Source organism: Rattus norvegicus, chromosome 13 (assembly GCF_021556685.1).
Source record: "Rattus norvegicus strain SHRSP/BbbUtx chromosome 13, alternate assembly SHRSP_T2T, whole genome shotgun sequence".
Lineage (NCBI taxonomy): Eukaryota > Metazoa > Chordata > Mammalia > Rodentia > Muridae > Rattus > Rattus norvegicus.
The window spans coordinates 72,417,049-72,442,551 of NC_141546.1; the positions used below are offsets into that span (position 1 = coordinate 72,417,049).

The 25,503-nt window shown below is 42.2% G+C and overlaps 1 long non-coding RNA gene and 1 pseudogene across 6 annotated transcripts in view; both read left to right on the plus strand.

Annotated features, from left to right (window-relative positions):
• Positions 1-25,503, plus strand: part of LOC120096293 (uncharacterized) — a 160,366-nt gene that overhangs the window by 94,334 nt on the left and 40,529 nt on the right. For all 6 annotated transcript variants that reach the window (XR_015635566.1, XR_015635563.1, XR_015635564.1 and 3 more), the window contains 2 exons: positions 8,232-8,300; positions 22,957-23,041. This is a non-coding gene — a long non-coding RNA (uncharacterized LOC120096293). The remainder of the gene's footprint in view (positions 1-8,231; positions 8,301-22,956; positions 23,042-25,503) is intronic.
• Positions 9,974-10,413, plus strand: LOC134481519 (large ribosomal subunit protein eL28-like; annotated as a pseudogene).

A 25,503-nucleotide genomic window follows, 5' to 3' on the forward strand; every position in this document is an offset into this window, starting at 1 on the left:
AAAGCTACGATGTGCTCAGTTAACTGGACTTGAGTTTGCAAAGATTACCGATGACATCTTTGTTGACAAATCCAATGGTCAGTGCTTATCTTGTTTGTACTCACAACAGCTTGGGGGTAATGGCAGCTGCTTCCTTTCGCATGAAACAGTCACTTCACAGCTTCGCTACATGTGTCTTTTCATTTCTTCTCTGACCTCGCTGATCCTACCTCTATTGAGACAGAATCTTCCTTGGTTGGCTTTTTTCTCTTCTTAGTGTTTACTTCTACAGAACTGAGTCTTTGTTGTTATTGTGTTTCCCACCTCCAAACTCTCCCTAATCTATTTAAAGTCCACATGCTTGCACATATCTTCTACACCAAGCCACCTGATTTTATATCTTTAACCTTACTCCTCCCTTTCAGTTCTAGATTTATAAATCCAATTTTCTGTTTGACATTGATATTTGTGGCCACTTCAAATTGAGTACAGAAGGTTCTGGTGATGCTCATGTCCCACTGTACTCTATCCCTCAGTATGTACCATCACCACCTTACTGTGACTCGTGACATTTATCATTCTACTATGTATCAGCATACCACTATATGGTGTGTCTCTGTAGCAACTGCCCTATCTTGTACCATTGTATCTACCACTCAGCGGTGTACTATTGTACCTGTTACCCTACTGTGTGTCATAATAGCTATCACCTTATTATGTGTCCTCATAGCCACCACCCTACTGTGCACAACTACATCCTTTACCTGTATGGTATCATTGCTCTACCATGTAGCATATCCACTACCATATGGTGCCATCATACCTACATCCTATTAATGTACCATTATGGTCCTTAGTCATGTCTTTCATTATCTTCCATCCTGACTAGCGCTGCCATCTTCTTCTTGACTTTTTTTTTCTTTTGGTTTGACCTCTCTCTATATTATAGTTTGTTGTGCCCACAGTAACTTCCTTACTCAAAACCTCTCAATTTTTTACACTGCTCGCAGTATGAAGTCCAAGCTGTTTATGTTTTTAACCACAGCTCTCTTTCCATTCCACAATCCAGTCCTGTCATTCTTCTTTCCATCTCTTGAATGTATCACTTTCTAAGTTTCAAAGACTTCATATGTGCTGTCCCCTCAGCCTGGGTTGGTAACTTCACCTCTAAATTAATGTTACCTCTTAATCCAGTAATGTCATATTTACCAGCAAATCCTTCTAATTTAAGCTCTATAATATAGTTTACTATGTCTGTGTCTATGGCTAGGACCAGTACTCTGAGCGTTTTCTGTGAATTAAGAGATTATGTTTGCATATTCATCTGGACACACAGGAACTACATACTTCATCTGAATGCTCTCTCTCCCTTCACATGTGGAAGTCCCACTTTTACAAGGCCTTTGTTTATGTATCACTCTGCAAAGATGCTTTTTTTTGGATCCCCTATATATGCAAGTGTTAATCTCATTCTCATTCCTCCTTATGTGACTTTTATAGCCTTAATTATGTTTTCTTTTCCCTTTGCCAGCTTGTGTTTGGTCTGTGTGGACCCTGTATTGTGTTGCTCTTTTCGCTGCTCTACTCGCTGACCACACAGAACACCCTATCTTCATTATTATTGCTGTTGTTATTGAGTCCGTGAGGGGGTGAATGACTATCTTCCATGGAGCGTAGAATGAATGAAGAAAGCAGAATAATATATGGAGACACTACGTGAATCACAGGGGTGGGGTATGAGTGCATCTGATCCATGTCATTGGGTGATGCACTAATTTTTCTAAAGCAACAGTAATGAGAATTAATGAAAAAAGGCAAGAAAGAACTTCAGGAGAAGATCAGTTACTCATACATATTTAGCTGATCATGACCTACATTCCAACAGAACACATATCTACAATGTACATTCTTAGTAAGAGAAATGTATATATAAACGATTAGAGGTAAAAATCAGGATAAAGGAGTGCGCAGTACAGCGTTCTCGGAAGGAGACTTGGGAGTAAATGAGTGATATACAGCTTCAGAAAGCCAGGTTGGGGCCCTACGTGCTAAGTACAGAGTATAGATGGGAACCAGTGAGGCTGGAAAGCACTAAGAAATTTTGTGCACAAGTAGTTTAGGGATTACCCAGATGAATAAAAACCTTCACATGTAATAGATGTTCAACTTGTAGTTCAAGATCTTTGCTTTTATACCTTCAACTCACACCAAGGGAAGTTGCAAGAATGTCCTTTCCTATGTTACTGAACCATTGGACACTGACCTGCTATGTTAGCAAAGTTAGCATATATTGCCTAGTGGCAAATACAACAAGGAATCTGGATATTCAATTTATAAGATTTAAATAATTGTTCAGGGATTTAAAAATTTGCATATTGGCATACCATGACTTTATGTAACTGTTAGTTAACAACTATTTCCTTATTGTTATAGTAATTTTGCATTTAGTATTTTGTATTTTATAGGCTTTTGTAATTTCTATCAAATCATTCTTGGCCCAAGGAAGGTTAGCTTTTTGGCAATGTGACACAAGCTACCATCAACTGGGAAGAGAATACCTCAATTGAAAAAGTATCTTCATCAGATTGGGCATTTGCTTGAATATTGATTGATGTGGGAGAACACTGTGGTGATGCCACCCCTGGACAAGAGTGTGGATCCTGAAGTGTGGTTCAAATACGAACGATCCCCATAGATTCGTATAACTGAATACTTAGTCACCAGGCAGTTGCACTTTTTGAAAGTATTAGAAGAATTAAAAGGTGTGACCATATCTTACCAAAATCAATCTACAGATTCAATGCAATTCCCATCAAAATTCCAACTCGATTCTTCACAGAGATAGAAAGAGCAATTCTCAAATTCATTTGGAACAACAAAAAACCTAGGATAGCAAAAAACTATTCTCAACAATATCAGAATTTCTGGGGGAATCACCATCCTTGACCTCAAGCTCTACTATAGTAGACAAAAAATCTCATGGTATTGGTACAGAGACAGACAGGTAGATCAATGGAATAGAATCAAAGACCCAGAATTAAACCCACACATCTATGGTCACCTGATCTTTGACAAAGAAGCCAAAACCATTCAGTGGAGAAAAGACAGCATAGTCAACAAATGGTGCTGGCTTAAGTTGTGGTGGGCATGTAGAAGAATGCAAATTGACCCATTTTTATCTCCTTGTACAAAGCTTAAGTCCAAGTGGATCAAGGACCTCCACATAAAACCTGATATACTGAATCTATTAGAAGAGAAAGTGGGAAAGAGCCTTGAATACATTGGCACAGGGGAAAATTTCCTGAACATAACAACAATGACTTATGTTCTAAGATCAAGAATTGACAAATGGGACCTCATAAATTTGCAAAGCTTCTGTAAGGCAAAGGACACTGTCATTAGGACAAAATAGCAACTAACAGATTGAGAAAAGATCTTTACAAATCCTACATCTGATACAGAGCTAAAATCCAATATATACAAAGAACTCAAGAAGTTAGACTCCAGAGAATCAAATAATGCTTTTTAAAAATGGGGTACAGAGCTAAACAAAGAATTCTCAACTGAGGAATATTGAGTGGCCACGAAGCACCTAAAGAAATGTTCAACATCCTTAGTCATAAGAGAAACGCAAACCAAAACAACCCTGAGATTCCACCTCACACCAGTCAGAATGGCTGAGATAAAAAACTCAGGTGACAGCAGATGCTGGCGAGGATGGGAGAAAGAATAACACTTCTCCATTGTTGGTGGGATCGCAGACTGGTAAAACCACTCTGGAAATCAGTCTGGAGGTTCCTCAGAAAATTGGACATAGTACTACCTGAGGACCCAGCTATACCACTCCTGGGCATATACCCAAAAGATGCTCTAACATATAACAAAGACACATGCTCCACTATGTTCATAGCAGCCTTATTTATAATAGCCAGAAGCTGGAAAGAACCCAGATGCCCCTCAACAAAGGAATTGATGCAGAAAATATGGTACATTTGCACAATGGGGTACTATTCAGCTATTAAAAACAATGACTCCATGAAATTCATAGTCAAATGGTTGGAGCTGGAAAATATCATCCCAAGTGAGGTAACCCAGTCACAAAAGAACACACAAGGTATGTACTCACTGCTAAGTGGATATTAGACAAAATGCTCAAAATACCCAGGATACACCTCACAGACCATATAAAGCTCAAGAAGAAGAAGACCAAAATGTGGATGCTTCAGTCCTTCTTAGAAGGAGGAACAAAAGATGTACAGAGGGTCAGGAAATTGAACAGAGGTATATAGCTGTAGGGGATGGGGAAAGTCCCAGATGCCAGGAAAATAAGAGGCTCCCAGGAACCAATGGTGATAACATTAGCTGAAATACCCAGTAAGGGGAGAGAGAACCTGTAGAGATATTATTGAGAGGTTAGGCAAGGCCCTCGGTTGGGGAATGGGGCCACCAATCCATATTAAAAATATTAACTCAGAATTGCTCCTGTCTAAAACAATATAGGGACAAATAGTGGAGCAGAGACTGAAGGAAAGGCCAAACAGAGATTGCCCCACCTAGGGATCCAGCACATCTGCAAACACCAAACTCAGACACAATTGCTGATGCTAAGAAGTGCTTGCTGACAGAAGCTCAATATAGCTATCTTCTGAGATTCTCTGCCAGAGCCTGAGCAATATAGATGCGGATGCTTGCTGCCAACCATCGGATTAAGCATGGGGACCCCAATGAAGGAGTTAAGGGAAAGGCTGAAGGAGCTGACGGGGTTTGCAACCCCATAGGAAGAACAACAATATCAACCAACCAGGCCCCATCAGAGCTCCCAGGGACTAAACCACCAACCAAAGACTATACATGGAGGGACCCGTGGCTCCAGCTGCGTATGTAGCAGAGGAAGGCCTCATCTAGCATCAGTGGGAGGGGAGGCCCTTGGGTCCATAAAGGCTTGATGTCCCAGCATAGAGGAATGCTAGGGAGGTGGGGCAGAAGTGGGTGAATGGGGGATCGTCCTTACAGGAGCAGGGTGGGGAAATGGGATAGGGGTTTTCAGAGGGAAAACTGAGAAGGGGGAATAATATTTGAAATGTAAATAAATAAAATAACCAATAAAAAATTAAGAAGAGGAGTATGGCCATGATTTGCCTTGTCCAACTTTGATGTGGCAGTTTTTTTTAAATCTTATTATATTTTGTTTTGTCATGTTTGCGTGTTATCTTTCAGAAGCCTGATGTTTTTTCTAATGAGACACAGAGAGAAGATGGGGAAAAACTAAAAGAAGCAGAGGGAGGAGAAACTGTAATCAGGATATCTTTTATGAGAAAAGACTATATTTTCAGTGAAAGGTGGAGAAGCATGACATTGTTAGAGACAGTGTGTCAGAGAGCATGGGCTTTGACGTGCCAAGCCCAGAGACTCTCTCTTTCTCTGCCTGCAGATCCGAGTGTAGCTCTCAGTTTCTACTCTACAGTATGACCTCACGCTATCATGTTTTCTGTTATGATCGTGTGCTAATCCTCTGAAACTATAAGCAAGCCCCTCAACTAAATGTTTTCTTTTATAATAGTTGCCATGGTCACAGTGTCTCTTCACAGCAATAAAACAGTGACTGAGACAGAAGTTAGTACCAGATCAGGGGCTTTGCCCTGAGGTCACGACTCCCTTCTCTCCATTAGCCTTAGGTTTTTAAAAAAATTATCTTCTTGAGTACTGGAACGTCTGTCCTCTACATTACACTTCCTGGTGTGCCTTTTCTGCTCAAAGTATACATTTTAAAATTAATTTTGTCTAGCTTTCTCCTTTTTATTATAGATTGATATGAGTGACCACTAACAACCACACGGCACAGTCAATACTGCTCTGTCTTGAAGTCTTCTCTGCCAATGCCATGAATCCAAACTCTTCAAGTTAGCTTCATGCAGTGTTTTTTGAATTAGGGCAGAAAACAGACACATTCTTTGCCAAAATATCACAAGATCAGTTGCAAGGTCACTTACTAATATCCTTCCTCTTAGAAACGTCTTGAGCTGGGCCTCTACATTTCTAATCACTGTCAGCATGCTCTCCTGTACATCTACTGGGATTGCCCATTTCCAGCTCTGCCTGAAGCATCCAATAGTTTTTCTGGTTCAAAACCCCGATGTCTTCCATATTGCTCTAACAAACCGCGTGGTCAGGCCTATCACAGCAACATCCTACTCCCTGGTACCAACTTAATGCATGGCGTGTATAAGAAAGTAAGATGAGCAATCTAAGAGCCATTGAGTCGATAAGCAGCATTCTTCTGTAGTCTCTGCTTTACCACCTGCCTCTGGCTTCCTGCCGTGAGCTCCTATATTGGCTCCCCTCAAGGACAATTATAATCAGGGCATGTAAACCAAACAAACACTTTCCTTGACCAGTTTTCTCCTAGTCATGATTTTATTCGAGCACAGAAACATAACTAAAATAGGACCCCTTAATATGTACACATAAGCAACGTTCCACGGGCTTAGCAATATTGTTGGGTGTCCTAGCCTTGTTTTCAGTAGTGTAGAGGTAGAAGTGCTTATGTGACACAGAACTGTAGGCAAAATTGTTTTGCAACCTACTTTTCATAAGGGTTCAACCCGTCCTCTAGCCCACCACCCAGCAGAGGCAGTGGAGGAGAGAAGTTATTGGGATGTGGGGGAAGTGGACCTGCTCAGCAGTAGTTCTTTGGGGCAAGCTTGATCTTTTTTTCTCAGCAGTTCAGACCCATAGCAAACACCAAATACAACTCAGCAGCTGCAGACCAGTCCGCTAGGCAGGCAGACACCACACACGAACCAGCAGCTACAGTCCAGTCCTCTCAGCAGGCAGATACCAGGCACAAACCAGCAGCTGTAGTTCAATCCTAAAGAAACTGCTAGGATGGTCAATTGGCCTGAGGTGAAGCCGCAGAAACAGCATGCTGCCACAGGAACCCCATGAGCAGTTCTTGGGAGAGCTTCTCTCAATGACAGTGTTACAAGTGGAGCTCAACAATGCTGTGTAAGGTGAACCAATACATGCGTGTCATTAGCGAAGAATAGCAAGGAGGAGCAAACCAAACCAATGCTCACGGCTCATCTCCCACTGCCTGTAGGGTCATGTTTATACTCCATCACATGTCCTTTCATGTGTTTGCTATAGGAAAACATCATTTCACTTGTGTCTGCTTCAGGAAAACACTCTTTCACCTGTCTGCTTTAGCAAGACATCCTTTTCACCTGTGTGCCCCAGCCAAACAGCATTTGACATAACCAACTTTCCAAAGAAACTCTAAGTGTCCACTTCACAGACCTGTTTTGCAGACATTTTGTTGCACCCTTTTCTTTATGCCAACCATCTTTATCTTTGTGAATAATTTTGTCCTCAGGAGGACTGAGCTGGGTTAAAAGAGGAATGAGACCGCAGTAGCAATGATTCTGTCTCAGATGTCATGAGGCCAGATGTAAAGAGTCTTGTAAGTTCCTGGAGAGTTGCTCTCCAACCTTAGAAAGCTATTAAGTGGCAGCCGAGTGGGGCCACCTTCCGTCGGACTCTCTACACAGGGCGGCACCTGCTCAGACGCTCAGCCAACCTACGTATTAGCACCTCTTTTTTCATATAACTCCCTAGTTTCCCTCCCTTATCTTCTCCATTCAAAGGGGGAGGTTAAGTTGTGCACACTGATGGCTCCCAGCTGTAGTCTAGTGATTACTCAGTGTCTTAAGACCTCTTGGAGGATCATGAGATACAGCCATTTCCAAAACCACACTTGGGTGTCAGTTCTTTCTAAACATCCCTGTCTCCTATGCCATGCACAAGAGTTTCCTGGGGGCTGCCTGCTAGTAGACAAATATGTAAATGTGATTAATATCATCTTCACTTAAAGTACTTTTGCTTTAAAAATATACCTTAAAAAGTAAACAAAACAAAACCAAAAACAATCTAAAACAGCCAGGTGTTTGCGTGCCTTTAATCCCAGAATTTAGGAGGCAGAGGCAGGAGGATCTCTGTGAGTTCAAGGCCAGCCTGGTCTATAAAGTGAGTCCAGGACAGCCAGGGGTGTTACACAGAGAAACCCTGTCTTGAAACCCCTACCTAAAGTTATTATGTGGTAGGTTATTACAATTATATTCAAGTAAAATCTGTTTAAAATATTTACTATTTAGAATCATGGCTATGATTAATTCTTATTTACATTTCCATTCCTGTAACAAACACCAAGGCAGCTTATAAAATAAAGCATTTAATTGGGCTTATCGTTTCAACAGGTTAAAGCCCATAATGGTGGGCCAAAGGCACAGAGGCAGGAACAACTGAAGAGAGCCACTTCTTGATCTGTAAGTAACAGGCAGACTGGGAGCTAGAGACACAGATAGAGATAGAGACAGAGATAAAGATAATATTCTGTGAATGGCATTCATCTTCTGAAACCCCAGAGTCCACCCCTAGTAACAAATACACAGGAGACCATTACCACTTAACTGCTAGATACCAGTGGTCACCTTTCTTGGGTGTGGGAGTAGTTAGAAACATGTAAGACAGGGTGGCAGACTAGTAAGAGAGTCGTATCAGACTATTCCCTGCCTACCTGAGCCTTGACTCCTCAATTTTATATTTAATATGTAGCAACTGATTTAATAAAAATTGGGTATTGAAACTGGTGAGTGAATGGGGAAATCAATGCACTGGGACATCAGCTTAGAACTTAGGTTTTACAAAACAAAGTCAGTTAAGTTGGCACACAGTTAAAATCCCCCTTCTGGAAGGGTGGAGACAGGCATCTTTCTAGGGTTCACTGGCCATTCAGCCTCATCTAGTTGGTATGTTCCTGGCCAATGCAAGACCCTGTCTCAATAAACACAGGGTACAGCACCTGAAGAACAGCACTGGAAGTTCAGCATGCGTACACACACACACACTCACGCACATACACACACCCTCATACACACACTCATGCACACACACTTCACCTAGCACAAAATGCATTTGATGTGCAATTCAGGGTCTAGTTGGGGATGTCCCTTTACCTGTAGTGTAGGTGAGCTTTTATTCATTCAGCTTTCAGTTCATTAAGTTAGTGAACAGTTATTTATTGAGCACCTATTGTATGCCAAGTAGTACTTCATGGTGCATCTTTACTTTTCCTATTCCCAAAGAGGAAGGTCCTATAAACCATAAGAGCCTTCCTAGCAGTGTCCTTCGGACAGTGAAGAAGACTTCACTTCGTCTCTCTTGGATAAACTAACATTAGCAAAAGATAACTTTCCTCAGTCAAGATGCGTTATTTGCTTTTAAGGTTTCTGCAGAAACTTCCATGGTGGATGGTTAACTGCTCTGGTCTTTTACAAATAGAAATGATCAAGTTTGCAAATTGAAAAAAAAATCTACAGCATGAAATCAGCTAGCTCAACGATATTTCCTAGATTTATTCTGTATTAGACTCCAACTGAACAATTTCAATCAAGGGAACTTGGAAGACCTATCAGTGTCCCTTTCCTAGTAGAAAGATAATATTCAAACACGATAATATTAACGTGAGAGGGCTGAGAGATATTGCACAATGTGTGCAAGCTAGGAAACTGTTTCCTTACTCTAAATGGTCCATGACTTTGGAAAAATGAATGTTCTATTCCTCTAGTCATTTGTCTGCAACTTCTATTCTGGTTGGTAAAGTCTTAAACGTTAAAGCTCTGTATGCCTACGTCTTGGAGTTTTGTGTAGTTAGTTCCCCGATTTTTCTGAGGAATATGTCACAGTAACAAGTGATCCTCAAATCTCTGCTGGGTAGTGTCACCACTACTGATTCGTGTTTGTTACCCTGACTCTACCGAACTGGATTGCTGGTGTATCTGTGAAGTGTTTGTGAGTGGATCGAGCTGCTGCTGCTAACCTGTAAACTCCACTGTGATTCTCAGACAACACAGATAGGAGGTGCTCCAAAGAACCTTTCTAAACAGGTCCGCTTCCCCCATATCCTTTCTTTCCCACTACCTCTGGTGGTGAGCTAAAAGAGAGGTTAAAGCATTTAAGAACCATCATTAAAAATAGGGAAAGGAGCCACCGCCATGTCCATGCATCTGCAACGGATGGTCGTTCGGAACTGCTCCAGTTTCTTGATCGAGAGGAATAAGTAGACTGCAGCACGGAGCCCAATAAACTGAAGGCCTGAGACTCCTTCCCCTACAACGGGCTAATTCACCACAAGACCATCAGAGTGGAGCTGGTGGCTGATGGTAAAGGGGTCGTGGTGGTTTTGAAATGCAGATCCGGTCAGCAAAAACCCGCCACTTCTTACGTGAGGACCACCATCAACAAGAATGCTGGGGCTCCCCTCAGCAGCTTCAGGCACATGATCTGAAAGAACAAGTACCGCCCTGATCTGCATACGGCGGCTACCCGCAGGGCCAGTGCCAGTCCTTTGTCCTTCGAAGTCAGAAGCCTGTGGTGTGCCTTACCAAGAGCTCCCGAGCACCACACCCCAGAAGCAGTAAAAAGTCCATTGACTTGTTCAACCAAAAAGATAAATAAGGTTTGAAAAAAATTAAAGTTAAACTTATTATTATTAGTACTCCAAGAATAAACCAAGGTGTGGGCTTGGAGACATGGCTCAGTCAGTGAAGTGATTTCTAGGTAAGCAAGAAGACTTGAGCTTGAGTCTCTAGGACTCACAGAAAACATGAGGTCTAGCAGCCTGCATGTGTGCTCCTGGGGAGTGGAGACAGTGAATTTCCGAAGCTCGATGGCTGCCAATCTGGCAAAATTGGTGAGACTCAGTGCTCAGTGAGAGAGAATGTTTCAAAATCCAAGGTGGGGAGCGAATGAGAAAGGCACCCGATGCTAACCTCTGGTTTCTGTGCACACTCCCCCCCCCCCCAATAAGTTATGGTGGAAGGAACAGATATCCGTGGTCACTGTTTATCTGAGATATGGTTGGAATTTACAATGGCTGTGGCACACATAGAATGTGGCAGGTGTTGCTTTGGTTCACATTCAGTGGGACAAAGCAAGTCACACGGAGGCCAGTCGGGTCAAGGAAGTAGAGAATATGCCCCTTTCATGGGGTTTCTGTAAAGGCCCTGGCCTGGTGCCTATGTCTCTTAGAGAAGAATATTATATAAGAATTGAGGATTAGCATGATCTCTCACACTGCTTTCGAAATTGAGTAAGAAGGCTTTCCTTACACACTTCATTTTACTTTGTGATACCTGAGGAGGAAAGAGGACCCTCCTTGGTTTTATAAATGTTAAAGACAGGGAAACAGCGGTGCAGATCTTCCTGGTTGCAGCTGCTGCGCAGAGCTCGTAGGCAGCACCCCACGAGCAAACTTGAGCCTCGGGACCACAGGTAAGACCAACTTTTCTGCTGCAAGAGACCTGCCTGGTGAACTCAGGACACACAGAGGCAAAATTCCTCTAGGACTGGGCACTTCCTGTGTTTACCAGGAGTCCCAAACTCGCGGATCCTGGCCCGCAGCAGCTCTCTGCTCCCAAACCCCATGGGAGAGAGACCTCACCGCCTGGTCAGGTGGACACTCCTGACGCTGCAGAGCGGAAGAGACCACCAACACTGCCCACCCCTGCCCACATTCCTGGCCCAAGAGGAAACTGTATACGGCCTCTGGTTTCCCGTGGGGGAGGGCCCAGGAGCGGCAGGACCCCTGCACCTGAGACACCACCAGAACCTGAAGGGACAGACCGGATAAACAGTTCTCTGCACCCAAATCCCGTGGGAGGGAGAGCTAAACCTACAGAGAGGCAGACACGCCTGGGAAACCAGAAGAGACTGCACTCTGCACACATCTCTGACGCCAGAGGAAAACACCAAACGCCATCTGGAACCCTGGTGCATGGAGGCTCCCGGAAACGGCGGTGCAGATCTTCCTGGTTGCTGCCGCCGTGGAGAGCTCGTAGGCAGAACCCCATGAGCAAACTTGAGCCTCAGGACCACAGGTAAGACCAACTTTTCTGCTGCAAGTGACCTGCCTGGTGAACAACAGACACAGGCCCACAGGAACAGCTGAAGGCCTGTAGATAGGAAAAACTACACGCCCGAAAGCAGAACACTCTGTCCCCATAACTGGCTGAAAGAAAACAGGAAAACAGGTCTACAGCGCTCCTGACACACAGGCTTATAGGACAGTCTAGCCACTGTCAGAAATAGCAGAACAAAGTAACACTAGAGATAATCTGATGGCGAGAGGCAAGCGCAGGAACCCAAGCAACAGAAACCAAGACTACATGGCATCATCAGAGCCCAATTCTCCCACCAAAGCAAACACGGAATATCCAAACACACCAGAAAAGCAAGATCTAGTTTCAAAATCATATTTGATCATGATGTTGGAGGACTTTAAGAAAGACGTGAAGAACTCCCTTAGAGAACAAGTAGAAGCCTACAGAGAGGAATTGCAAAAAACCCTGAAAGAATACCAGGAAATCATAAATAAACAAGTAGAAGCCCATAGAGAGGAGTCACAAAAATCCCTGAAAGAATTCCAGGAAAACACAATCAAACAGCTGAAGGAATTAAAAATGGAAATAGAAGCAATCAAGAAAGAACACATGGAAACAACCCTGGATATAGAAAACCAAAAGAAGAGACAGCTGTAGATACGAGCTTCACCAACAGAATACAAGAGATGGAAGAGAGAATCTCAGGAGCAGAAGATTCCATAGAAATCATTGACTCAACTGTCAAAGATAATGTAAAGCCGAAAAAGCTACTGGTCCAAAACATACAGGAAATCCAGGACTCAATGAGAAGATCAAACCTAAGGATAATAGGTGTAGAAGAGAGTGAAGACTCCCAGCTCAAAGGACCAGTAAATATCTTCAACAAAATCATAGAAGAAAACTTCCCTAACCTAAAAAAAGAGATACCCATAGGCATACAAGAAGCCTACAGAACTCCAAATAGATTGGACCAGAAAAGAAACACCTCCCATCACATAATAGTCAAAACACCAAAAGCACAAAATAAAGAAAGAATATTAAAAGCAGTAAGGGAAAAAGGTCAAGTAACATATAAAGGCAGACCTATCAGAATTACACCAGACTTTTCGCCAGAAACTATGAAAGCCAGAAGATCCTGGACAGATGTCATTCAGACCCTAAGAGAACACAAATGCCAGCCCAGGTTACTGTACCCTGTAAAACTCTCAATTAACATACATGGAGAAAACAAGATATTCCATGACAAAACCAAATTTACACAATATCTTTCTACAAATCCAGCACTACAAAGGATAATAAATGGTAAAGCCCAACATAAGGAGGCAAGATATACCCTAGAAGAAGCAAGAAACTAAACGTCTTGGCAACAAAACAAGGAGAAGAAAAGCACACAAACATAACCTCACATCCAAATATGAATATAACAGGAAGCAATAATCACTATTCCTTAATATCTCTCAACATCAATGGCCTCAACTCCCCAATAAAAAGACATAGATTAACAAACTGGATACGCAACGAGGACCCTGCATTCTGCTGCCTACAGGAAACACACCTCAGAGACAAAGACAGACACTACCTCAGAGTGAAAGGCTGGAAAACAACTTTCCAAGCAAATGGTCAGAAGAAGCAAGCTGGAGTAGCCATTCTAATATCACATAAAATCAATTTTCAACTAAAAGTCATCAAAAAAGATAAGGAAGGACACTTCATATTCATCAAAGGAAAAGTCCACCAAGATGAACTCTCAATCCTAAATATCTATGCCCCAAATACAAGGGCACCTACATACGTAAAAGAAACCTTACTAAAGCTCAAAACACACATTGCACCTCACACAATAATAGTAGGAGACTTCAACTCCCCACTCTCATCAACGGACAGATCATGGAAACAGAAATTAAACAGAGATGTAGACAGACTAAGAGAAGTCATGAGCCAAATGGACTTAACAGATATTTATAGAACATTCTACCCTAAAGCAAAAGGATATACCTTCTTCTCAGCTCCTCATGGTACTTTCTCCAAAATTGACCATATAATTGGTCAAAAAACGGGCCTCAACAGGTACAGAAAGATAGAAATAATCCCATGCGTCCTATCAGACCACCACGGCCTAAAACTGGTCTTCAATAACAATAAGGGAAGAATGCCCACATATACGTGGAAATTGAACAATGCTCTACTCAATGATAACCTGGTCAAGGAAGAAATTAAGAAAGAAATTAAATACTTTTTAGAATTTAATGAAAATGAAGGTACAACATACCCAAACTTATGGGACACAATGAAAGCTGTGCTAAGAGAAAAACTCATAGTGCTGAGTGCCTGCAGAAAGAAACAGGAAAGAGCATATGTCAGCAGCTTGACAGCACACCTAAAATCTCTAAAACAAAAAGAAGCAAACACACCCAGGAGGAGTAGAAGGCAGGAAGTAATCAAACTCAGAGCTGAAATCAACCAAGTAGAAACAAAAAGGACCGTAGAAAGAATCAACAGAACCAAAAGTTGGTTCTTTGAGAAAATCAACAAGATAGATAAACCCTTAGCCAGACTAACCAGAGGACACAGAGAGTGTGTCCAAATTAACAAAATCAGAAATGAAAAGGGAGACATAACTACAGATTCAGAAGAAATTCAAAAAATCATCAGATCTTACTACAAAAGCCTATATTCAACAAAACTTGAAAATGTGCAGGAAATGGACAATTTCCTAGACAGATACCAGGTACCGAAGTTAAATCAGGAACAGATAAACCAGTTAAACAACCCCATAACTCCTAAGGAAATAGAAGCAGTCATTAAAGGTCTCCCAACCAAAAAGAGCCCAGGTCCAGACGGGTTTAGTGCAGAATTCTATCAAACCTTCATAGAAGACCTCATACCAATATTATCCAAACTATTCCACAAAATTGAAACAGATGGATCACTACCGAATTCCTTCTATGAAGCCACAATTACTCTTATACCTAAACCACACAAAGACCCAACAAAGAAAGAGAACTTCAGACCAATTTCCCTTATGAATATCGACGCAAAAATACTCAATAAAATTCTGGCAAACCGAATCCAAGAGCACATCACTACAATCATCCACCATGATCAAGTAGGCTTCATCCCAGGCATGCAGGGATGGTTTAATATACGGAAAACCATCAACGTGATCCATTATATAAACAAACTGAAAGAACAAAACCACATGATCATTTCATTAGATGCTGAGAAAGCATTTGACAAAATTCAACACCCCTTCATGATAAAAGTCCTGGAAAGAATAGGAATTCAAGGCCCATACCTAAACATAGTAAAAGCCATATACAGCAAACCAGTTGCTAACATTAAACTAAATGGAGAGAAACTTGAAGCAATCCCACTAAAATCAGGGACTAGACAAGGCTGCCCACTCTCTCCCTACGTATTCAACATAGTGCTTGAAGTTCTAGCCAGAGCAATCAAACAACAAAAGGAGGTCAAGGGGATACAGATCGGAAAAGAAGAAGTCAAAATATCACTATTTGCAGATGATATGATAGTATAGTTAAGTGATCCCAAAAGTTCCACCAGAGAACTACTAAAGCTGATAAACAACTTCAGCAAAGTGGCTGGGTATAAAATTAACTCAAATAAATCAGTAGCCTTCCTCTACACAAAAGAGAAACAAGCAGAGAAAGAAATTAGAGAAACGACACTCTTCATAATAGACCCAAATAATATAAAGTACCTCGGTGTGACTCTAACCAAGCAAGTAAAAGATTTGTACAATAAGAACTTCAAGCCTCTGAAGAAAGAAATTGAAGAAGACCTCAGAAGATGGAAAGATCTCCCATGCTCATGGATTGGCAGGATTAATATAGTAAAAATGGCCATTTTACCAAAAGCGATCTACAGATTCAATGCAATCCCTATCAAAATACCAATCCAATTCTTCAAAGAGTTAGACAGAACAATTTGCAAATTCATCTGGAATAACAAAAAACCCAGGATAGCTAAAACTATTGTCAACAATAAAAGGACTTCAGGGGGAATCACTATCCCTGAACTCAAGCAGTACTACAGAGCAATAGTGATAAAAACTGCATGGTATTGGTACAGAGACAGACAGATAGACCAATGGAACAGTATTGAAGACCCAGAAATGAACCCACACACCTATGGTCACTTGATTTTTGACAAAGGAGCCAAAACCATCAAATGGAAAAAAGATAGCATTTTCAGCAAATGGTGCTGATTCAAATGGAGGTCAACATGTAGAAGAATGCAGATCGATCCATGCTTATCACCCTGTACAAAGCTTAAGTCCAAGTGGATCAAGGACCTCCACATCAAACCAGACACACTCAAACTAATAGAAGAAAAACTAGGGAAGCATCTGGAACACATGGGCACTGGAAAAAATTTCCTGAACAAAACACCAATGGCTTATGCTCTAAGATCAAGAATCGACAAATGGGATCTCATAAAACTACAAAGCTTGTGTAAGGCAAAGGACACTGTGGTTAGGACAAAACGGCAACCAACAGATTGGGAAAAGATCTTTACCAATCCTACAACAGATAGAGGCCTTATATCCAAAATATACAAAGAACTCCAGAAATTAGACCGCAGGGAGACAAATAACCCTATTAAAAAATGGGGTTCAGAGCTAAACAAAGAATTCACAGCTGCGGAATGCCGAATGGCTGAGAAACACCTAAAGAAATGTTCAACATCTTTAGTCATGAGGGAAATGCAAATCAAAACAACCCTGAGATTTCACCTCACACCAGTGAGAATGGCTAAGATCAAAAACTCAGGTGACATCAGATGCTGGCGAGGATGTGGAGAAAGAGGAACCCTCCTCCATTGTTGGTGGGATTGCAGACTGGTACAACCATTCTGGAAATCAGTCTGGAGGTTCCTCAGAAAATTGGACATTGAACTACCTGAGGATCCAGCTATACCTCTCTTGGGCATATACCCAAAAGATGCCCCAACATATAAAAAAGACACGTGCTCCACTATGTTCATCGCAGCCTTATTTATAATAGCCAGAAGGTAGAAACAAGCCAGATGCCCTTCAACAGAGGAATGGATACAGAAAATGTGGTACATCTACACACTGGAATATTACTCAGCTATCAAAAACAACGACTTTATGAAATTCGTAGGCAAATGGTCGGAACTGGAAAATATCATCCTGAGTGAGGTAACCCAATCACAGAAAAACACACATGGTATGCACTCATTGATAAGTGGCTATTAGCCCAAATGCTTGAATTACCCTAGATGCCTAGAACAAATGAAACTCAAGACGGATGATCAAAATGTGAATGCTTCACTCCTTCTTTAAAAGGGGAACAAGAATACCCTTGGCAGGGAAGAGAGAGGCAAAGATTAAAACGGACACAGAAGGAACACCCATTCAGAGCCTGCCCCACATGTGGCCCATACATATACAGCCACCCAATTAGACAAGATGGATGAAGCAAAGAAGTGCAGGCCGACAGGAGCCGGATGTAGATCCCTCCTGAGAGACACAGCCAGAATACAGCAAACACAGAGGCGTATGCCAGCAGCAAAGCACTGAATTGAGAATAGGACCCCCGTTGAAGGAATCAGAGAAAGAACTGGAAGAGCTTGAAGGGGCTCTAGACCCCATAGGTACAACAATGCCAAGCAACCAGAGCTTCCAGGGACTAAGCCATTACCTAAAGACTATATATGGACTGACCCTGGACTCTGACCTCATTGGTAGCAATGAATATCCTAGTAAGAGCACCAGTGGAAGTGGAAGCCCTGGGTCCTGCTAAGACTGAACCCCCAGTGAACTAGATTGTTGGGGGGAGGGCGGCAAGGGGGGAGGATGGGGAGGGGAACACCCATAAGGAAGGGGAGGGGGGAGGGGGATGTTTGCCCGGAAACTGGGAAAGGAAATACTTGAAATGTATATAAGAAATACTCAAGTTAATAATAATAATAATAATAATAATAATAGAGCCACATGGTTAAAAAATGTTAAAAACATGTTTGTAATCTTCTATGACAGCCTGGTTCATTTCTCAGCATTAGAGTTGTTTTGTTTTCCTGAGGTAGATTAAGGAAAATGAAAGAACCTACCTCTACCGAAGAGAAGCAAACATCTACACGGGAACGATTTTCTCGTCCCTGACACGTCATAACGGAGATCAAGAGTGACTAGAAGGTCTGGCTAATGTGCACTTTCCCTTTCATCTCCAAGAGTCTTCTCTGTGAGCCTCCACCTATCATGTTTCTGAGCTGAGGAAACAAGAGTAGATAATGCTTTGCCATTGGACTCTGGGCAAAAACGTTTGAGCAAATGGCCTAGGAATGCAGACTGTACTCACGACCCCTTCCCAAGCTCTTCTTCTGTTACCTGAATTTAGATCATCAATGCCTTGCATCTGGACTACTCCAATACTCCCCTAATTGAGTTCCATGTCTCTATCTTTATACCCTGATAGTATGTTCTCCATATGAGGACTCTTTCTGAAGAGTAAATTAAATCCTCTTACCATTCTGTAAACACTATCCTCTGTTCTTTAGCTTTTGCCTGATAATTCTTCTTTGTAAGAATGGATTTGAGTATACACACACACACACACACACACACACACACACACAGCACATATTTGAATATGCCTTAGACAGCTCAATGCTGGCCCACTACCAAACCTCCACATGGCTAACACTCTCCCCTCTGATATTCATGAGTTATCACTTACTAAAACCTGTATCCCATCCTGGCTGCCCAGGACCCAGATCTGCAGTCCTCTTGGGCTGAGTTCCCAGCACCTACTGGATGGCTACGTTCTCTGTCCAGCACCTCTCAGGCATGACATTTATTCCTTTCTTGGCACAGCAGCTCTTTCTCTTCCTGCTCCTTTCTCAGTTCCTTCCATGGGGAATTCTGTCTCTGTCTCCCTGCCCAACCATTGGCTGCTGGCAACTTTATTTACCAATCAAAACCAACTGGGGGAAGAATCTCTTGGTGTCTTACATGTAGACGTGAGGATTCTCATGCAACTTTGGGGACAAAATCCACAACACACACACACACACACACACACACACACACACACACACACACACCCCTCAATAAATGGCAGTGAATGAACATCATCTTGGTGAAATTGCGAGTCAAGATCTACTTGACTTCCTAGATCTGGTTGCTGCCTGCCAGTTTCATCCACCATATTTAGCCACCCAACTCCACCCCTTTATCACTACCTGTATCTTGTGTTATTGCTTTGCCAAACTACATTCAGCTTCCCAATCGGTTTTCCCATTCCTCAGCTTGGTTGTATCCATCTGTGGAATGGTTTTCAATATTCAGCCACTGGGGTTCTCTGTGGTGAATGAAGTTGTATTTCAGACGTCACACACTCTGTTAACAAGTTATCCTGCTCATCCATTAGCACCATACCATTTTTTCTCCATCTTTATTAACTTGGGCATTTCTTATTTACATTTCAATTGTTATTCCCTTTCCCGGTTTCCGGGCCAACATCCCCCAACTCCTCCCCCTCCCCTTCTATATGGGTGTTCCCCTCCCCATCCTCCCCCCATTACCACCCTCCCCCCAACAATCACGTTCACTGGGGTTCAGTCTTGGCAGGACCAAGAGCTTCCCCTTCTATTAGCACCATATCATTTTGACCTCTGTATTGCTGTCTTTCGTTTTTTTCTGGTATTTTTGTTTCTGCTAGATAAAATTAAAGTTTGTCTGAAATAACTCTAGATGGTCCATAGAGTCGAGGAGTAGAGGCCCAATACAACTTTTTGAATGAATTAATTCATAATAAGGAAAAATATTAGACCATAGGAAAAATTGACTAAAATGGAGATTATGGTTAAGTGAAGTCCACGCTGAGATTTGAGCACCCGAGAATTGGATGAAAGTAACAGAGAATACAGGTTCCACATCTTGTAGTGTGAGGGAGTTGACATATTCTTGGGCAAAAAGTAGTTTTTATATATATTTAAGAAAAGTTACTCACCACAAAAGAAGGTCTGAGTTAAAAGGACTTAAGCATGGACTTCCTGACACGGTAAATAGACCTTTTGTAGCTGCACCCCTGAGAGTCCTAAGCTTAGAGACGACACCGTGTCCTCGGGGTCAGCCATCTTGCCTTCAGCCAGGTAAGTATGCAATGATAAGATTAAACAAGTAATTCTATTTGCCTTCTGTTCTGTGTCACTGTTTAGTTAGATAAATTAAATTTTTATCCACGCCTCTCAGCATGGTTAATATATGATTCAGGTGCCTAGGACCGTAATCCAGGCAGGAAGGAGTGAAGCCATTCCCTGGGAATGACATGTTTATTAACCTCACCGAGTAAGGCAAGCCTCGCACCTGTGATGCTGGTGGGAACTAGGCAGGCAATAGCAAGAAGAACATGGCAAACAAGCACACCTCTCCTTTCTTCTGGGACGCAGCGCCACTGCACCTGGCGGAGCAGAGTTCAAGTGCTTGGTTCTGTCACTCGGAAGCTTTGGTACCTGAGACATCCTATTGTTACTCAAGCTTGGTTTCCTTGTTTTCCTCAGTGACGACGTCCATGGAGGACTTCTTAATTCTGTGCATTGCACTTCATCTGCTTAATTTGTTATTCATTTTTTATTATATGTATATTATATAGTAACAAAGAATATATAGCCTTATATAATTATATATTTATAATGTATTATATCTTATATATAAAGATATATATTCATATATAATATGTATAAGAATATATAATTTATATATGTAAATTCAAGTATATATGTATATACTTTTAATTACTGTTCTATTGTTATGAAGAGACACTATGACCAAGGTAACTCTTATTTAAAAAACTATTTAATTGGGGGGGTAGTGGTTTGAATGAAAATGGCCACCTTAGGCTCACAAGGAGTGGCATTATTGAAATAATTAGGATGTGTGGCCTTGTTGTAGTAGATGTGGCCTTATTGAGGGAAGTGTGTCAGTGGAGGTGGTCTTTGAGGGTTCAGGAGTTCAAGCCAAGGTCAGTGGATTTGTATCTTCCTGCTGCCTGCAGTTGTAGCTCTCTCTCTAGCACCATGCATGCTACCTACATGCAACCATGTTTCCTGTCATGATGATAATGGACTAAACCTCTTAACTGTAAATGAACCCCAATTAAATGTTTTCCTTATAAGAGTTTCCATGGTCATGGTGTCTCTTCACATTAATAAAACCCTAACTAAGACAGGGCTTGCTTATGGTTTTAGAGTTAGACTTTATATTTATAGTTAGGAAGTGGACAGGGATGGTGCCGGAACAGTAGATGAGAGCTTTATATCTTGGTCCTCAGGCTGAGTGAGAGAAACTGGGCCTGGCATGGGCTTTTGATATCTCAAAGCATACTTCCCCCACCAAGGCCACACCCACAAATCCTTCTCAAACAGTTCTACTCCCTGGCAACTATGCATTAAAATATAAGAACCTATGGGGGGCATTTTCACTCAAATCACCACAAACATGACATTTACTGTTTTAGTTTTTTGAAGCGTTCAATTCAGTGTCATTAATGGCAGCCACCATGTATCTGCATCCATCGACTCAAATAAAGAAGGCTTAATTATCTTCTGTCACAGAAATGTAAGGAGTCGGAGGCTCTGGGAAAGAAGGAATGGCGATTACTTCTAGATTCACAACACACATCAGTTGCTAAATATATTACAGCTGTTATTGTTATTTTCCACTTAGGCCAGAGGGCAGATCTTACTAGACCTGTAGGAAGGGAAAGAAGAGGGCCAAAGTTCCAGACACATCAGCAGAGAGATCTGAATGAGCCAGTGAAGGAGGAAGGGCAGGCATGGTCTCAACAGGCTGCGTTGTCCAGTGCCAGGTAGATGGGGGTGCAGCCTTGGTCTCAGTCGTCAGCTCCCAGGTCTCGCCCATCGCACCCATAGCCTCAGGGGGAAGGAAATGAGTTTAACCTGTCTTCAGACATGTTTGTATCGATCCTGTCAGCTTCTTTCTGCTTGCTGACAGGAGACAGATGACTCAAAACGCAGCTGGGCATAGCACATTATGTCCCCGTCTCGGGGCTCCTAAATCACTTCAAACTTTTAAATTTCCTAATCAATATTTTATCTGGAGATCAAGGCAGCGAACAGGCTAGCTTCTCTCAGAGATATGTGCTCACACCCCAGGACTCAAAGGCCAGCTGGAACTGCAGACAGTGTTCACCTCGAGGCTACTCATTTAGTTCGGTCAAGACTAGGAGGCCCACAGGAATCACGTGGTCCCAGGGAAGCGCTCCCTCCATTCAGGACTCCAGCTAAATCGGTTCCTGCCATAGAGGCTTGGGCTGTCCACACACTTCTCATCAGAGCTTCTTCTTCCCAGGGGATTCCTTCGTCCCCACTGGCATGCGCAGTAATGACTAATGATGAACTAGTATTGACTAAATTCTAGGAGGGAAGTTGGGTTGTTTGGAAGGGACTGAGAGTAGAAGAATTGAGTGGGAAGGGGATTCCAGAACAGACCAGACAAAGACAGCGCTTCACAATCAAAATCTGGCACCATGGGCTTAACGTTTTACCCTCTTGGGAAAATGACACTATGTCTGAGCATTTCAGAGAGCTGTCAGGGTCTTTTCGTTTGGACATGAAACCTGACTCTGTGGCTTCTACCCAGTGGTCTTTGCTGAGATCCCAGTACCTAAGAGCCGTGCTATTTGTGCAGAGTGCTCTCAAGGACCACAGAGTTTTCTCTTCTTCTGAACATGGGGCTGATTATGCACTGCAGGAAGCAGTGAGAAGAATTGTCAGATAGAGCAGCAGGGATCTTGGGACACACACTGGAGTAATGGTTTTAGCTGTCAGAGTTTCTATAGCTTGCTTTCCCAAGGAAACACACCCAGAATTCTGAATCAGCATTTTCTCAGTCTTCTTAGACTGGTAGATAATTTTAGATATTTTCTGACAGAAAGAGGATTGGATATTTTCACTGAAAAAAAAAAAGAAGTGTTACAAAAACAGAAGTTATCATAATGTTTTCTTATTCTTTCCTGTCATTCTTCTCTACTAGGGGTGCTCTCTTTGGTCAGAGTTACCACTCTGAAGAATGGGGACTTGTCTGAGACTACTACTCTGTCAGAAGGCCTCAACTCTGGGTAATCATCTCCCCATGCCATATCTGTATATATCTTCTGTATATATCTTCAAGCTACTCTGTGTTCCTCATGCCTGCATGTGTTTCCAAACTGCCTGGGTGTTTGTTAAAACACACACTTAGAGATTCTCATCCAGTAGGTCTTGGTGGGTCCTGACAACTCAGGTCTAGCAAGTGTCCTAACCCCATGGCTAGTTCTGCTGCTCTCTCCTGTGGATGGAGCCTGGTCCCGGTGGCCAAGGCTGGCTGTCAGACTATTGCCTCTTTGAATTCTGGGCAGTAGCAAGGAAAGCATGTGGCAAAGCCGGTGTCACTGGCTCACTTGATGTCACCACTCCAAAGAGGCAATCACACTTAGGATTTTAAAGCGTTTCCTCTGTTTTAGTGCCCAGCACTGCTCTGTAATGGCGATATCACTGGCTTCCCACTAAACTCCAAGCCTAAAGACTGTTTTGTCTTTACAGTTCCAATTCAAATGTATAGACATGTGATAGGGATTTTTAATATTTAGTTTTTATATCAGTGTTTTTATGTATTTATATCTTATATACACGCATATTATATTTTATATATTTTTACAGCCATCAAATAAACTACATTCAAATGCAGTTTGGTAAAACTCTAGCCTAAGGGGCTGGGGATTTAGCTCAGTGGTAGAGCGCTTACCTAGGAAGCTCAAGGCCCTGGGTTCGGTCCCCAGCTCCGAAAAAAAAAAAAAAAAAAAAAAAAAACCAAAAAAAAAAAAAAAAAAAACAAAAAAAAAACTCTAGCCTAATTTCTTGTCACTTCGGTATTTACTTAGGGAATTAAAATTCAGTTATTTTAAGTCCATATTTCTTCTTGGGACCACGTCCTCTCTCACATCCTCTTCCCCTTTATTATCTCCAAGCAGAGCAATGAGCAGAAAAAAGCTTATCTATGGTGTCATAGCCCCAATGCCAGGGAGGAGAATTCTGCTTGCTTCTTCTACTGGTTTTGGCCCTGGCTGGGCCCTGGTGAGCAGTAGTGACTTCATGTGCTTTGAGTCCTAATTCTCAGTTGTCACTGTGTTGGCTGCTAAGTATCAATGGCTGGTGTGGTTTACGACATAGGTCACCTCCTGTGACACTGCCAAATTCCTGGCCACTTTAAATCCTAGTTTACATTCTTGAAAGCATTCATGCCTTCTATTAATCACCTTTCTTCTAGTTGTGACCAAATACCTCACAGGAAGCAGCTTATGGGAGGGAGGGTTTATTTTTGCTCACAGTTTCAGAGGGGATGCAGTCCATCGTGGTGGGGAAAGCTTGGGCAGGAGGTGAATTGCCTTCTTAGCCAGGAAGCACAAATAAGGGAGTGAGGTCCCATCTCCCAAGGGTTTCATGACCTTCCAAAACATCACCAGCAGCCGGGACATTAAACTACCATGTGTCTTGACTCAGTAGAGGCACTGCTCTGGAATTTCCACAATGCAGTATGTGTGTGTGTGTGTGTGTGTGTGTGTGTGTGTGTGTGTGTGTGTCACTGGAGAACTTACCTCTTTTAGTGGACTAAGGCAGCTATGGAGAGAGAAGGTCCTTTCTCCTCTCTTGGCATCCTGCAAGGCAACCTTGTGGTATTGTGAATGGAGTGGTCCTCTCAGGACTCCCACCATTCCCCTCTGCAGCATCCCTGAGCTTCCCTGCAGCCGCAGTCCTCCCACTCCCATTTAGCTACCTTGCTTGCTCCCTGGAGCTCAGAAAGACATTTGTTTTCTCAAGTGCCTGGTACCTGCCCAGGAAATGCCAGGGTCTTCTAGATTACCATTTTTTCTGTGAATTTAAAAAATTAGACTTGAATGTCAAACACATTTTGTCTCAGAAAACTTCATTTCTTATTTCCCCTCCCTGCTGAAGCCATGGACTAAGGGTGGTGGGCAGGTGTACAAGCAGGTTATAAAATTCTCAGGAATGAAAATTCCATTTTAACTACTTGAAATATAATATTTTTGCAATTTATCTTTCATTCTTCTGGATATGTTATATTTGCAACATAAATTAAAACATTTCCCTCTGCCAAGGGACAACGTTTATTAAACTGAAAAAATTTATCAATTTACATTTTCAAATGAAGAGAAAATCTAGCTTTTTTTTTTCTAAAAGAAAGGATTCTTATTTTTTAATGGTGTGTGTGTGTGTGTGTGTGCGTGCGTGCGTGCGTGTGTGTGTGTGTGTGTGTGTGTGTGTGTGTGCTCTGTGAGGAAGCCAGAGGTCAACCTTGGACACTATTTCCCAGGATACCATCCACCTTGTTCTAGATTTCTCAGTGACCAGGAACTCACTGATTTGGCTATGCTGGCTGGTCATTGAGCCCTAGGGGTTCAGCCTGCCCAGAACTGAGATTAGAGACACATGCCACTATGTCTGGCTTTTTACGTGAGTTATAATAAAACAAATTCAGGTTCTCATGCTTTATCAAGAACTTTGCCATATGAACTGTCTCCCA